The sequence below is a fragment of the Lutra lutra genome, chromosome 7 (genome assembly GCF_902655055.1).
Source record: "Lutra lutra chromosome 7, mLutLut1.2, whole genome shotgun sequence".
NCBI lineage: Eukaryota > Metazoa > Chordata > Mammalia > Carnivora > Mustelidae > Lutra > Lutra lutra.
The window spans coordinates 85,387,077-85,402,591 of record NC_062284.1 but is presented as its reverse complement, the minus strand read 5'-3'; the positions used below and the strand labels follow the sequence as shown (position 1 = coordinate 85,402,591).

At 39.5% G+C, this 15,515-nt stretch overlaps 1 long non-coding RNA gene across 1 annotated transcript; it reads left to right on the top strand.

The window, feature by feature from the left end:
• Positions 1-1,192: 1,192 nt before the first annotated feature.
• Positions 1,193-14,843, top strand: LOC125104201 (uncharacterized). The gene is made up of 6 exons (XR_007128611.1): positions 1,193-1,478; positions 2,816-2,933; positions 5,356-5,426; positions 10,561-10,729; positions 11,924-12,023; positions 14,572-14,843. It is a non-coding gene; the product is annotated as an uncharacterized LOC125104201 (long non-coding RNA).
• Positions 14,844-15,515: the final 672 nt, after the last annotated feature.

The window sequence follows — 15,515 nt, the reverse complement described above, 5'->3', positions numbered from 1 at the left end:
CTCTGAGATCATGACCTGAGCCGAAGGCAGCGGCTTAACCCACTGAGCCACCCAGGCGCCCCTCTTTTTATCTTCTTATAGGTACACTAATCCTATCAGATCAAGGTCGTACTACTATGACCTCATTTAACCTCAATTACTTCCACAAAGGCCCTATCTCCAAATACAGTCACATTTGGGTCTAACACTTCAACATACGAAGGGGGAGGAGGGGCACAATTCAGTCCACAGGAATCCCTTTGCTCTGATAGTCATATTTCTGGCAATAATTTCATTTGGCTCTCAGTGTACTGAAAATAAGCACTTCCGGAGGCGTGAGGTCGTTACCTCTTCTCTGAATAACTTTACCTATAACTTGGCACGACGAAAACATGTTTTTGAAAAACTAAACTTGATATAAAGACACATGTGGGAAGATATGTGTGTGCGTGTTTGTGTGTGTGTGTGAGTGTGTGTAGAAAGAGAGAGATTCAAAGTTCATTCATTTCTGTGTCATCAGACACCTTTAGCTATCACCTTAAGATCTGGGTCCTAAAACATCCAGTGTCACCTACCTAGCTAGGCTGGTAGGTAGATGGGCAGCTATCGTACTAGGAACTAGAACTCAGTGACCAAAGTGGGTATACATGAAGTAACTAGATTCAGAATAGACAATGCAAGCTGGAATTAGAGCATTTTGTTTTGCCTTCTCTTTTGTGTAAAATGTGCTTATGTTCAAATATAGAACCAGAAGACTATTTGGGGTCAGGATTTAAAATAGCCCCACTTTTTGTATGTCCAAGTAGCATCTTTGTCTTTGAGTTCTTGTGTCTGAAGTAAAAAACTAAACATACAGAAAAACATAAATCAAATATTTTGGCCCTTCCCTGGTCTTCCTACCATGGACTGACTCTATTCTGCATGTATTTTTCCCCATGACATCTGAAGTACAATATAGAAATTCATCCTTCTAGTGAATTGGGCCTTTTCCCAAGATTTTTATTTTGCATTTAACAAAATAACAGCAAATTTCAGGTATTAGAAGGATCGAAACAACCTCTTCTATTCTGTTGTCCTTAGAACACCATCTTTTATTCATAGCTTCTCTTGTGGTGCTGGGAGGCAGATTCTGTTGCTATAGCAACGCCCTGCATATCCTTGGGGATAGCTTACAGTTTTACTTTTTTTTTGAACAACAAAGAGCCATTGATACTACATGTTGCCAAAGGTTACAAAAGTTGAATTCTAAAATGAAAATATTTCTTCTATAGAAGTGGTACACCATATGCATCCCACAAATTCAGAGATATGTAAGGATATGACCTTTGTGTGAACACTGATGAATCTAGCATAATACTGCTTGGCTTCAATGGATTATTCACAGCAGAAGTAGTTGAAGTGTATGCCTTGTTTTCTAAGACCACTGTGGGGGATAAGGGGTTTATTCCCAGTATCTATAAAGATCCAGGGGCAAGAAAAGAAAAAAAAAAAAATCAAAGGTACCATCACTTACATTTTGTTTGTTACTTAGTAATCACCTTCCCATCCTCACCCCCACCAAAATGAACTGCTATATCAAAATCCAATTACACTTTGACAGTAAATAGATCCTTAAAGAGTGGTTGTGGCTGAATCCTTGTTCCTCAGAATAGATATTAAATATATGAGAGCCTCAAGAGCTCTGAAATCTGTATTCCTAGCTCCGTTTTAACTGGATTCTCTTCATGAAAAAAAAAAAATGTCCTTAGCTAGCTGTTTTGTAAAACCAGGAAAAATATTTCTTTTCAAGTATTCTTTTCAAGATAAGTTATCTCATCCCCCTAGAAATCTAAAGGGATGCACTGAGAACCACAGATGAGGAGTGAGAGGCCCCAAAGAATCGCTTCCTGAGAAAACAACCGTAAGAGTCTAGAGAGGATCAGGATGTGGGAATCTGGATTTTGCTCAGTAACAAGAGAAGAAGCTACAGGCTGAAAATGTAGGTAAAATACAAGAATGAATCCCAATCTCCTCCACTCACTACAGCCTGTGCAAATTCACTTGGGTTAGAAGGCCCTCCCAACAGACCAAGAAAACCCCATAATTTAAGGCCATTCATTCATTCATTCATTCATCATTATTTACTAGGTATATGTTATGTTCCAAGCCACTTGAAAGCTTTTCAAATTCTTACTACATGCCTGATTGTACTCTTGAAGACTTAGTCTCTAATAAAGTCTCTACTGATACAGTTTCTATAGCTATAGTACAGAGAACTGTATTAAAAATAACAGAGTTACAAGGTAATCATAGCTAGTAATAACAGCCATACAGACAGTGGCATCTCCCACTGAAAAAAAACAAGTTTCCTTGGAGAAATGACTGGCTCACAGCCGTGAGCATCTTGTTGTTCAAGGAAGCCAGGAAATGCTTAAACACCAATAGACTTATGTCAAAAGAATAGTGGTGCTGGTTTGCGGCCACATCCCACCTAGAGCATCAAAATTAATGACAGAAATAATATACTAAATGAAAAACAAATGCATGAGTCCATAGTAAAAGTCGAGAGAATAAGAAAGTGGGGCGAGGGGAGAGAGAAGAGTACAGAAAGGGGAAAAACAAAAGAGCAAAGTTCTACTTTACAGGAGAATACCAACTGTTATGGATTAAATTGTGTCCCACCCAAAATTCATTTGCTGAAGCCCTAACTCTCGGTGTGACTGTTTTTGGAGATAAGACCTTTGGGGAGGTTAAATTAAAGTTAAATGAGGTCATAAAGGTAGGACGGTAATCCTACAGAACCTGTGTCCTCATATGAAAAGGAAGAACCACCAAGGGGTTCTCTCTTTCTACACAGCACACCGAAGAGGCCCTGTGAAGATATTGGAAGACAGGTGTCTACAAGCCAGGAAGAGAGGCCTTGCCAAAATCCAACCCTGATGACAATTTGATCTTGGACTTCTGCCCCCAGAACTGTGAGAAAAATACATACTTTCTACTGTTTAAGCCACGCAGTCTGAGGTATTTTGTTTTGACAGCCTGAGCCACACAGCTAATACAACAGCTAATAAATATTAAGAAAATGACAGAACTGGGGCGCCTGGGTGGCTCAGTAGGTCATGATCCCACAACCCTGGGATCGAGCCCCACATCAGGCTCTCTGCTCCGTGGGGAACCTGCTTCCTCCTCTCTCTCTCAGCCTGCCTCTCTGCCTACTTGTGATCTCTGTCAAATAAATAAATTATTTAAAAAAGAAAGAAAGAAAGAAAGAAAATGACATAACTGAAAAAAAAAAAGTCACCATTTCTTAACCCACTATGTAAGAATCACTAACGGATGCTATAATCACTGGGTTTACTGGTTTAAAAATGTGTCCACACAGGTTAACTTTACAATGGGGAAATTAGGATTGCCATCACCACTGTAACAAAATGATCAAACTTTGCACCAAGAATAATGGGACAACTGCATAGTTGCCTCTTGATGGAAATGTCCATCACCTACCCAGTATTCTTACTAAGAATGTTTAACCTGAATCCAGTCATGAGAAAACAACGAGATAAATCCAAGAAAGGGAGATATTCGCAAAGCAACTGACCTAGATCTTCAAAACAGAGTCAGTATCAGAAACAGAAGAGACTACTTAAAGTTTCAAAGTCTCTAAACATCACAACCAAATGAAACTAGTAAACCTTGCTTGAACCTTAGGTCAACAAAAGCAAATGAACAGACATATTGGGTATAAGTGAGGAAAGTTTTTTTTAAGTAGGCTCCAACGTGGGGCCTGAACTCAGGACCCTGAGATCAAGACCTGAGCCAAGACCAAGAGTTAGATGCTCAACCGACTGAGTCACCCAGGCACCTCGTAAATAAAAGGTGTACATTTGATGACAAAATTGGATTAGTGTTTACTTTCTGAGGTGTGAATAGTACAGTGGTGATATGGGAGACTGTCCATATTCTCAGGCAGTTTGCGCTGAAGGGCTCATGGGTGAACTGCCACGATGTCTGCAACTACCTTTTAAATGGTTCAACAACAAGAACAAAAGACACATCTATACATACGCACAGGCACAGCCATACCAGCACACTGCAAGCCTGCTTCCAGACCACGGCAATAAAGCAGGTATCACAGTAAAATGAGTTGAAAGAATTCTTTGGCTTCCCAGTGCATATAAAAGTTATATTAAGTAGTATGGTAAGTGTGTAATAGTACTATGCTTAAAAAGTACCTATCTTTATTGCTAAATACTTTATTGCTAAAACTGCTGACCATCATCTGAGCTTTCAGCAAGTACAATCACAAATCACAGATCACCATAATCATCATAGTAATAATGAAAGAGTTTGAAATATGGTGAGAGTCCCCAAAGTGGGACACAAAGACACAAAGTGAGCAAATGCTGTTGGGAAGATGGTGTTAACAGACTTGCCACAACCTTCAACCTTCAATTTGTAAAAAAGCCCAGAATCTGAGGAGTACAATAAAGTGAAGCACAATAAAATGAGGTTTTGCCTGAAAATAAATAAGAGAGCAAAATAAAACAGAGAGAGTAAGATATCAATAATTGATTAATGTAGATAAAAGATCTACAGTATTTGATGTATTATTCTTTCAATGTTACTGTGATTTGGAATTTTTCAAAATGTATAGCTTAATAATAATAAACAATGCAAAGATAATAAAATGCTTGATATTTTATGGCATGCAGCTCACCTTAACTACTGGCCATGCAACTACCAAGACTAAATAGTGTAATTTAATGGTTACAGGGGATGGATGTTGGTTCCCAGCAGACCAACGTTCAATGCTCCTTTCATACCTTAAGCAAGGAACATCCCCAAGCTTTAGATTTTCTGCAGTGAAAGGAGAATCATAGCTCACTGGTGTACAGTGGAGAAGATTTAATGATGTCTGGCACAGAAGAAGGCGTTAGTGGATTACCTGGTGGAACGAGGAGAGGACTTCAAGGTTATTTCGCCGCCATTACCTGCTCCACACTCCGCTGAAACTCTGACCTCACTCACTAACAATGAGAGCCTGCATTATATTATCAGTGACTGTTTTTGTGGCAAGAGTGTCTTCAACCAAATGAAAACGTCCTTAAAGCCAGGAATCAGGGCTTAACCCAAATGTCTGCATCTCCTAAAGAACCTAGTTAAACTTGGTTACTCATGGTGATATTTCCTCTGCCTGCTATGCTAGCTCAGGGCTTCTCAACTCTGGCTACACGTTGGAATCACCCGAAAAGCTTTAAAAAAAAAAAAAAAATCTGATGCTTTGACCCCACCCCCAGATATTTCTATTTCGTTGGTCTGGGGTGGGACCTAGGCCTCAATATTTTCTAAAATTCCCATGGTGTTTGTAAAAAGTTAATGTTTTGTGTTTCTTCTTAGTGAAATGGTAGCGCTACTGCTGCCAACTTTCTACCCGCTTTGGAGAAAGCTGGAGTACCAGAGGGAGGCAGGTATATATTCTAACATGCCTGCCTTCTCCTAGGATCAGTGATCGTCCTCCGATTTCTTGAGCAACCTCAGATCATTTCTAACACCTTCATGTAGGTTGGATAGGGGAGGGAAAATATCTTTTTCCTCTATCCTTCTGGGACCACTCTAATGAGAGACAGATTAACAGAGGAAAATATACACATTTATTTAATATACATTTTACACGACACAGGAGCCTTATAAGGAAGTGAAGACCCAAAGAAATAATTAAACCTGAGACTTTTTATATTAGGTTTGATGAAAAGTGGAAAATTGTGGGAAAATATGATGAGACAGAGGGCATGGGGTAAGCATAGTAAACTGGGGGAAACTTAGCAAATCTCCTCTTCTGTGTCCCCTCATCTTCAGAGAGAAGGATGCTCCTTTCCTCTGGGTATAGGGAAGTCACCTCTAACCTGAGGTTTCATGACCTTCTTCAGGGGAAGGTCAGAAAGTCCTTCCTGCACCTGTTGTTTCTCAGACTCCTTCAGCTTAAAATAGTCAATACGCCAAAGTCCTATGTTTGAGGATAGGGATTCCAGAACCTCATCTGTTGTTAATATAAAATGGATCTATCTGGGCTTCAATTTATCAAAATGGATAGTTACACCTAATGCTCTTTCTTCGGTTGGTGAAAACTGTAAAGGCAAGTAAACCAGAAATCTGCGTGAGGTTTCACAGCACAATCATCACCTGAACAGCACAGACGTTCACGGTTCTCCTGCATTATTTGATCATTCGGACTTTCGCAATTCAGAAAATATTTTCATTCATGCCCTAGAGAAACCAAATCAAAAGGTAGACCATTTGAATGAGAGAAGAAATGGAGATGTGTAGGGGGGGGAATCAGAATCAGCAAGCATAATAAGAATATGAGAATATGAACATTTTAGCACATCTATCTAGCCAGCTGCCAATGTTGAAAAACAAGTTCCTGATAAAAATATACCTAGGTGCTGGTTGGAATGCTGAGCACGTCCCATAATCCTTCAACCACGACAGCCCCTCCATCTTGGCTACAACCCTGGTGGTCTGACATATCTAGGTTTCATTTCCCTGCCCTTGGCTGTGCCTTAGAGACCTTGAATGCTGGGAAGGCACCATGTGTCATCAGTAAATATAAAAAGAAAAGGCACTCACAGTGCACAATAAGATATAATTACTAATAAGGCTCCTGCTTCTTCAAAAGAACCAGGACTAGACTACTACCCAAAACTAACCAATTCCTCGTTAATGGCCACATAACCATGGATAAGTTACTTAACCTCTCAATGTTCAAGTTTTCCTATCTGTCAGAGATAATAAAGTGCTTAATTCATAGGGTGGTTATGAGGATTCAGTAAGAGAAGGCATGTCAAATGTTTAATACAGTTCCTTCATACGTAGTATCATTGGCTAAATGGAAACTACTACTATATCATTAATAAAGTAGTAAATCCAAACCCAGCAGTTCTGTGCATGCAAAAACAAAATAAATGAATGGAAATCCAAATTAACCCCTATTTCTGTTAATTTGTATGTGAGAAAGCTTTGAAATTTCAGCAGGTGGTAATGGACTGATGTATGCCAACTTTGTTTTTGACAGTATCTTCAAACGAAATTTAGATATTTAAACCCACTGTCCTTTAAAAGAAAGTCCAAAGATAAACCACTTCTAGAAAAGATGGCTTCAAATTTTATAAGTTGCCATTTCTTCTGACTAAACCTAAGACACGCCCTCCAAATTAATAACAAAGCTGGTATTACAGTGGGACTGTTCCCACTCATTGCCAAGACATTTAGTTAACTAACAATGAGGCATTTGAGACTTTAAATTTTTAACTGAAAAGAATAATGCAAATGAGATTTAAAAACCATGTTGGGTAAGAAGACATCAAAGAAGAACAATATGTTAAAGAGTTGGAAATCAAAGGAGCAAAAGATAATGATAAGCCTTAGTGGAGCAAAGGAAGGAATAATTTAATGATTACTTCACGAAAGGAAGAAAAAACTTTTCTTCTACTTTCTGAGGTACAGAACATAGAGTCCTTCAAATTAAACAGATAAAAGGCAGATTAACAGGAAAAAGGTACACAAAGTGTACTGATCTTAATATTAACACCATGCACAGGGGCAACACAGAAAAGAAGTGAAAACTGAAAGAAGTGGTTAGACTGTCATGAGCTGTGGAGAAATAGACACAGGAGGTGGGAGAACAGGGTGCCTAAGAGCAGTAAATTGTGGGAAGGTGGCTGTTCAGTGAGGTATCTTAGGCACTCATCTTTGTGCTTTCTTGGTCTTCCTGGTACAGGACGTGGGAACACCTTTACAAATGGAAGTTTCTGCCCTGCTTTTAGTCAGAAATGGAGAGGACAGAGAACTCTTCCTCTGTCTTTCTCAATTGCCTCTCAAATATCAGCTCAAGGTAATCCTTACACCAATGGGACATATCTGGGGCTGGCATATTCTGGACCCCTTCACTAGAAAGCAGCTGAGGACTCATGCTGAAGTTTCCAAAGGCAAGCTGCTCTGAATAAAACATAAAATTGTTCTACCATGTAGCCTAAGTACCCTCAAGGAGAAATATTCGAAGTGGATTAGACAGCATATAACAAAGGAAAGCTAAAGATTACTTATCATGAAGGTGGAAAGAAAGGGAATTGATTTTTTAAAAGATTTATTTATTTTAGAGAGACAGAGAGAGAGAGAGACCGTGCACACACGAGTGAGGGGAAAGGCAGAGGGAGAAAATCTTCAAGCAGACAGCCTGCCGTGGGGCTCGATCGCACAACCCAGGAGATCACGACCTGAGCTGAAACCGAGAGTCTGATGCTCAACTTACTGAGCCACCCAGGCACCCCAGGAATTGGTCTTTAAAATGGTAAAACAAGAAAAGCTGAATGGTATCAAACATCCCCCCGACCCAGAGAAGTCAAAATTTTGACATTATTCTTGTTAACTTTTACTAGAGCTTTAAAATGTTGGGAAAAAATTTAGTGAAAGTATCACAACAAATAAAGATAGCTAGACAAACAGATAGATAGAAAGAATGTAAATCAATTTTACCGTTAGTAAACTCAACATGAGGTAGACCATTTAAATTTAAAGATTCTAGCCCTCAACAAAGAAAGACTGATTCCTACTCTAAAGAAACAATTCTAGATAAAACGTAACGAAAGAAAAGTGTTTCTTTTAAGTCCAGGTACTAGGTAGGCCTTTGGCAATCCACTGAACCTTTGTGGGTCTCAATCACACTAAGTATACAAAAGACTAAAATGGACCCTGAAGTGGCCTCCCTCATAAAATTGTGTTTCAGTATAAATGCATAGGACTCTCTTGTTAAGATGTGACTCTTCCTTTTCCTTCAGTCACACTTTTAAAATTGAATACATTCCTCATAAAAATAGTTGTATTATATACGACACAATAAAAAACACGCTTTCTCCTGAGCTCCTTTTGTAGAACAGGATTACAGGTATCTTTAGGCTCCCAAAATCTTATAAAACCAAAATGTGGAACATTTTAAAATATACTATCTCAAGAAGTTGTAAAAATTTTTTTAATTTTATTTTTTAATTTTATTTAAATTCAATGAATTAACATGGAATACATTATTTGTTGCAGGGGTACAGGTCTGTGATTCATCAGTCTTATATAATACCCAGTGCTCATTACATCACATGCCCTCGCCATGTCCATCACCCAGTTACCCTCTCCTGCCAGCCCCCTCCCAAGAAGCTATAAAATTTTTAATCAAGTTCTAATAAGTAAGGTTGGCTTAACATGAATTGTTCATACTGTTATTAAAATGACACTTGGAAAAATTACAGAACACTTTTCAAATTTCATGAGCATCTGAATATCAGATCTCTAGATATTTGCATAGATCACATATTTAAGTTTGAGGGACCAACGCCTCCCCCACAGAAACTTATACAGCAAGAAGCAACAGTGTGGGGTCAATCATAATTAAGCACGCGATTATTCATCATGTTGACCCAAAATGATCCATGAACCTTTTCCAGTTGTTCTTTTCCTTTATCTTTTTGCAAAACTTCAAAAACTCTTATTTTTATACTGTATCTTAGAGTAAAAGCTTTCAAAATTATGCTCATGTTTTAAAGTTATAATCCTACATGTGTAAAAGTTCTGGTTCCCAAAGCTTATTTTCTGGACCCTTAAGAGCTTGAAACTAACTGAGCACAGTACTATGGGGAAGGTTGCCCGTGATCACCTTTCCCTTTTAAGAAGGCTTTTTCCAGTTCAATTGGGTGACCCTTTCTTTTCTTCCTAGTTATTGGGGGCCTTTTCTAAGTACGACCAAATAGGAAATTACCACAAAGACAAGTGGAAGGAAAAAACATTTTTAAAATAACTTCACACACCACCTGCAATTGTGATAAATTCCTTGCTCTCAGAGTGTGCGGGCATTTTTTAGATTTCGGTCCAATCAGTCGCACTGCCCCCCCATGGGGATCCGTGTTCCCTTTTCAGTTCAGTAATCAAATAGCTCTGACTGGTCCATGTCTGCTTTTGTCCACTTCTGACCTACATGTTCCCGTGAGGGACATCTTTGTCTCACTTTTCTTTGGTCACTGAGTTCATGCACCTCAATAGGCTAAGTCTGGCAGTCCATTAACGAGAATTCTCAGCTCAGCCCTAGGCCACCCAGAAACCCCGGTTGCATGTTCTCGCTGAATGGCTTCACTGGTGGCCCATTCAAATGTGCTAATGTCAGAAAAAAGGGTTGAATGGGGCGCCAATGTACACCATTGCCGAGGCAAAGTGACTGGGCTTCCAATAAAGCCTCCCCTGGGGTGACGTTAAGCAGAGTTATCAATGGCGCAAAGGCTGAGCCGGGGCTAATGCTCCAATCATGCCAGCGACAGGGGGCACAGATGCAGCCACTTCAGCATGAAATCACAGTGCAGAGTTCACCTGCAAGGCAATCCTCTCTCCAGCTTCCAACCTGCAGATAAATGTGCAGAGACACCTCCTTCTCCCACTGGCTTCTGGGGCAGGCTCGAAGAAGACATTTTGGGTGGGAAAGGCTACGGGCATTGTTAGTTCCCAATTGTTCTGAGGTTTACTTCTCCTGTTGAAAAGCTTTCTTAAAGCCCCTTTATTTTCTCATAGACCATACAGAAGCAGAGAAAGCACTGTCTCAAGGCTCACCCCCAAAGCATTAAAAAGACATTTCACTCAGCAAAAGAATATTTTGATTATGCAAAACAGATGTCACATCCCAACCCCATGTTGCTAAGTCTCACAAGAGAACATCTTGAACTGCAACGAAATTATGAAGGTATGATGACTAAACCAATCCTGCGGTCCCTCCTCCTATAATCAGGGCAAATGAAAGGGAAAAGAAAGGATGGCACAACTCCCATTTTTCCTTCTAAATGTGTCCGAGAAGAAACATAAAAGCAACCAGCAAGTCAGGATTTTTTTTTTTTTAAAGATTTTATTTATTTATTTCAGACAGAGAGAGAGGAAGAGAGCACAAGAGGGGAACGGGGGCAGACAGAGAAGCAGGCTCTTGGCTGAGCAGGGAGCCCGACATGGGGCTCGATCCCAGGACCCTGGGCTCATGATCTGAGCCAAAGGCAGACGCTTAACCAACTAAGCCACCCAGGCACCCCAAGTCAGGATTTTTTAAATTATTTTTCAGCTCACCAAAGACCCCTGGATTTCTGAGTTATTCACAGATACACAGCATTCCCACACATCAGCCTGGAAGAATAGCACAAAATCATAGTCCCACTATCGCCCAAACTTGCCACCAACATGAACCAGTACCACTGTCTCCCAGATTCCTAATCCTTAAATCCTGGTGACAATCTGCAGAGCCAGCCCATGGTCATGAGAACCTCAGCCTTCTAGGAACCCCCAACATTTTGCTTGGCCACTCACTACAAGTCAACATATACAAAAACAATTTCATTTCTTCAGCTCCTTCAAAACTGTTTCTCCACTCCTGAATCAAAAATACCAACACACCAAAGAGTATAGGATATCTCAACATCTCAGCTAATTTTGGAAAACTGTCATCTTGTTGAAGGATAAAGCACACAGTGCACACACATACCCAAAATGGAATTCAACCCACATGGAAGTAATTCCTAAATATTCCAGAGTGCTCACCTTGGGGCTCCCCCAACTACAGAGTAGGCACTGAGAACTCATTTTGATCCAGGTTAAAGAGGGATTGGTTTTGTGGAGGGCACTCTCTGGGGCCCGCATTGTCTATTCGGTCCCTGCAAAGAGGTCTTCGTTGGGCTTTGTATTTGATGGCCAAGCCAGCAGCTGGTGCTGGACAACTGTCCTTAGAGGAGACTTTTTTTAGAACTACAGCCCTAAGTTGATTCCTACACAGTCCTGTTGCTCACATATATTAAGAGATTCAAGGACAGTGGTTCCTGGGCACTAGAGAGAAGGTGATGGGTCCTCAAGCCTAAAAGCCTCTAGCCTAAAAATCTTTTTTCTTTTTCCTTTGCAGCCACATAAAAGAAGGTTTCTCCCTCACTGTCCCTCATCTTCTAATACTAAAGAAGCAACTAAAGAAGATTTTGCAAATTATTATAATTTTTATGTAATGGGTAATTCATTTATTTCCCTAATTTTTTGTAATGGATGTGGATTGTTTTCATACTCAGAAAGGGAGTTATTTTTTAAATAGTAAAGTTAATTGAGCCTCAATCTTTTATTCCTTGGAAGTAGAATTTTGCCCTCAAATTCCTAAGATAAACTAAATATTTGCATGACATCCTAGTAAGAGAAACTACTGGCTGATTTTTGAAAAATGAAATTCAAGTTACTCAATCAAGAAAAAAATTTGCTGTCTTCTCTCTCCATAATTTCCCTCCTTCTTAATCATACTTTACCTAACGCTATTTAAGGTGTAAACTTAAACAAAAAAAAAACAACAAAAAAAACCTATGGCTTCTTATTGGGACTAGTTTTCTGTAAAGCTCACACTCCCCTAACTGGGGTAGCATTCATGGGTACTTCGATCTTGCTCCAGGGAAATCCAACCATGAGATGTCAGAGCTTACCCATTTTGGTTCCTCTTTTTATTTCCAAACAGAGAATATGATGGTCACTTCAAAACTATTATAAACTTAAATGAAAATTGGATTAGGTTCATACCTGGCCCCCTGGCTTGCATTATTTCTCTCATCTTTATTCCTTGTGGAGATCAGCTTAAGAAGTCAGAAACTTAGGGGTGCCTGGGTGGCTCGGTCCTGATCTCGGGATCGTGAGCCCAAGCCCCAAGTCAGGGCTCTGCCTCAGTGGGGAATCTGCTTGGGATTCTCTCTTTCCCCACCCTCCACTCTCCCAAATAAATAAGTAAATCTTAAAAAAAAAAAAAAAAGTCAGACACTTCAAGAGCAGGTTTTAAAAGATGTATCTAGATTTTACTTTCTTTACTGCCTCTAAAGAAGCTCCACAAAAATGCCCAGAAAGAAAGGGCCAATCCCCAGCTGTCCCTTTGCTTATAATTCCTTCCCTCCCCCATGATGTGCCCTACCCCACTCCCCTCCACCAGTCACCCAAACTTTGCTTTTGAAGGCATCCTTGACTGCAGAGAAGTTAGACCATGTCACGGATGTCCCTTCTTTCTCTAAAGCAGGCTAATAGAGATAATGGGCCCTGTGGGAGAGAGGAAGCCAAAGAAAGAGAGAAATTCCTTTGGATACTTAAGGGAATTACTGAGGAGCCTCACCAGACTCTGACTAACAAATAAAAAGAAATGGAAAGCAGCTGATGTTGTTTTACTAGATCCTCTATGCACTCAAGGAAAGGCTACTATGGAAGTGGAGATGGGGGTGGTTTGTTGTTCAGAGGCGGGGAGTCATTTTTTAAATTATCCTTAGGCCACTTACTGAAGACTCCAAATAAATGTTTCAGATAGTTGAGACTATTAATTAAGACTATACCCAGGAAAACTCATTAGCATTTGGCTCACTAGACAAAAATGGAACAATGAATAAATTCTAGTTAAACAAGGAAAAGTCAATACCAATCATTTCATAAGTTAGAAAACCAAGTATTTAAATGCTGCTGTGGAAAATCAGAAAGAATTTAGAAGAAATCCTTTCTTTTCTCCAGCCTAAATTTTCCACTGGAGATATACAAAGGACAAAGTTACACTCCTAATCTCCCTAACTTCAGTAAAGAACTCTTCAGAGGATTCTTTTGATATTGACTTCAGGCCCTTAAAGCCTGGCCTAGAATACTGGGTATCATGTAGAGGAACTTTGGGACAGGACTGCATCTACTAACCCTGCCCTCAGAGCAAAATATCTGCCTTGACTAACCTTTGGGTGGGAACTCAATGATGTGTGTTCTTATTGGATCCTAACTCCAAAAATTCACTCAAACCTACCACCTCCTTTCCAAAGAATGACTGAATTAGAGGTTGCAGCACAGAATACTTAAATAGGAAGTAGCCATCACATTGGCTCTACTCTTCCTGTATGGCTACAATGGTAGCAATGATACTGGTGAAGCCCACATTAACATCTTCCACAGAAACAGCACAATTCAGAAAGAAGAATGATTAGATAGACATCCCAAAGAACAAAAATAGCATAGATCACATGTGAGGAATTAATAGAGACATACATAATGAGCATTGCCCTATGTATTTTGTCACTGTTGTTACAAACAAGTGTTCGTTGTATAATTACATTATATTTTCTTACCTTTTTCCTTGTGACCCTAGAGTAGATTCAACTTGGCACTGAATTGACTCTATTCCTAAGGGACAAATCCCTTCATTGAAGGAGAATCTTGCTCCAGGAATCCCATGCTCAGCTGCTAGATTAAGAGAATTAACATAGAAAAATGCAAAAAAAAAAAAAAAAAAAAAAAAGGGCATTAATTCTGTATATGCAAGTGGGTGGACCTGTATCACAGAGCAGCAACACTGCAGAGAAGACCCATGCCTTTACGGGATAATTTTGTCCCTCCTGCCTAACTAAGCTACCAAACAAAGCCTCCAGCTTTGTTTTCTACTCCTACAAATGTTATTTACATTGTAGAATCACTTTTTTTCAAGGTGTATGTTGAGTGTGATTCTTAAAAGCAAGTGTCAGCTGAAGCTATTTATTAAACGCAGATTATAATTATCTTTTCTTAAAGGAATAGTCCATTGTGCCAAGATCCTAAGCAAACCCACCACCTAGTGACATGCAGGGCATTTGTCTACACCTTCAGAGCTTGCCAGAGCTACAGATGCCATCTTCCTGAACTGCCTTTGAAGTTCTCCTGTTTTTGCACTACAAAGAGGTACCAAGACGATAGTAGGGATGCAGGGAACAGGTCCCATTCCCCAATTCAAAAAATGTCAGACATATTTTATGAGCCTAAATGACTTTGGGTCTCATTGTCAAAATCTTTCTTCACCAAGAGATTAAAACTAGCTGGAACACAGTAGACTGTATTAATTACATAGTCTATTAATTAAAGACTTTGTACATAAAACAATTAACCATGAAGTATCTATGCCAGCTGATTAGACTTTTATTATTGACATGGCAAAAACAGATAGCAGGATCTTTAACAAAATTATTTCAGATCTACTATTACCTCCCCTTTTTGTAGCATTCTCAAACAACTCTTTACCATCACCAAATGCCCCTGCTGTTCTCTCAATTCCACTGGCAAGCGGTGCAAGCTTCTGGGTTAATTCTATGTAATAAATCAACATTTCTAAATAAGATTTGTATATTTAAAAAAATCAGTTGCTGTGACTTCACTGCTTGGTACAGTTTTCTATACTAAAGGGCTTGGTAAAGTTTTCAATCTTTTAAGAGCTTAAAAAAATAAGCAGTGACTGGCACCCAAACCTAAAAGAAAGCCAGCAACAGGTCTAATGAAAATCGTGCAGAGAGCCCATCAGACATTAAGTAAATACTTTGCTTCTGTTTTCTAGTCCCTTTTTGTTTGGTTACCATGGCAACCTGTTTTTGTGGGGGTCACTTGGAATGTATAAGAATTTGCTGCAATTAGATGCTTGTGTCCCATTGGCCAGTATGATAGAGAGTAGTAAAACTAAAAAGAAATAAAAGAGAAGGAAAGGCACG